Below are 1,508 nucleotides of genomic sequence, written 5' to 3'. Positions count from 1 at the left end.
GTGAGTGATGAGGTGGGGGGGGGGAATGGGGAGGGGAAGTGGGGCAGGGCTATAGGAGCGTGCGGTGGGTCGAATGAGGCTGTATGCTCTGTGATAGCTCTTTCCTCCGGGACCGCGCCGGCGGGGGTGCTTGGAGGGCAGTTAAAAGTGGGGGCGCACCCGAGTGGGGGCGCGGTTTCTCCCCGCCCCCCTCCCCTCCCTCGGGGGGCGTGCGCATGTGCACCGCGCCGCTCCCGGGCGCCCACACCCCCACCGACGCGCCCGGGCTGGGCACGAAGGGGCAGCGAGGAAGCAAGTGAGGTTCGGGTGGGCCCTCCTCCTGCGGGCCGTGAAGGTGGGGCTCCCAGCGTGTGAGTGAATGTGCCCCCCCCCCCCGTCCCGCCCCGAGGAGCTGGGACGCCTGACGCCGGGAAAATTGGTCCCCGGCCGATGCCGGACGAGGCATCTCCGGGGTCGGGAGCCGGAGTGAGGGGGCCTCGCGACCCCCCCCCCCCCTGTCCCACGCGCGACCACCCCAATCGCCGCCCTGTGGTTGGACTCGACCCGGGGTCGGTGCCGGCGGGGGCGCGGCCGCGCAGTGCAGTGGTGCGGACCCGATGGGCGGGGGCGGGCACGACCGACTGCGACCTCTAGACAGGGCTGCCGCTGCGTGCGCATGTGTGCGTACATATGGCAAGGCAAGGCGCGTGTGCGGCTCCGCCCCCTGCACCGCCCCGAGGCGGGCAGGGGCCGGCCCCCATGGCGGGGAGTCACACCCTTGTCCGGGCTGATTTTCACAATGCCCCGGAGGGACGACCCCGGCCGGGAGGGAGCAAGGGCCGGGCGGGGGGGCGGGGGGAGGCTCACTCCCTGCCAGGGAGGAGAGGACAAACCGCCCTGTGGTTTGTTCGCGCGAGCGCGCGCGCGCGCACAGCACCCCACTGCTTCCGGTGTCAATTCGACACGGGGCAGGCGGGACCATGCGCCCGAGCGACGGGGGTGCTCCGGTGTGCCTCCCCCCGGCCCCCCATCCCCCCCCCCCCCCCCCGGACACGCCCGGGGGCCGGTGCCCGGTGCGGCCCCGCCAAGGTGTCAAGTCCCGGCCGGGGCCGGGGCCGGGGCCGGGGCCGGAGCCGCTACGGCAGCCTGTCCCGGGCGAGCGGGCGTCGTCACCCCGCCGCGGTCATGAGGTCACACGCGGCCGGCCTGCCGGGGGCCGGCCACCCGTGCCCACTCAGCCGGGTGGAAGTGTATATATGTCTCCCCTCGGAGTATGCGTGCCACAAGCCGGGCGTATGCCGGGGGGGGGGGGTGGCGGGGCGAAGACGCCCGGGAGCCGCCCGTTTGCGCGTGAAGTTCGGGGATTAATAAGGGAAAGAGCCCCACGCTGGCCCCCCGCGCCCCGGGGGGCGGGGCCTCTGCCGGGGCGGTCACGACGGCCACAACACACCCGTGGGGCGCGGGGGTCGGGGCTGGGATGCCCGGGCGCGCGTGCGCGCGACAGGGGCGCGCCGCTGCCCCCCCCCCCC

Source organism: Fonticula alba (genome assembly GCF_000388065.1).
Source record: "Fonticula alba strain ATCC 38817 unplaced genomic scaffold supercont2.3, whole genome shotgun sequence".
Classification (NCBI taxonomy): Eukaryota; order Rotosphaerida; family Fonticulaceae; genus Fonticula; species Fonticula alba.
This window is presented reverse-complemented; position numbering follows the sequence as displayed.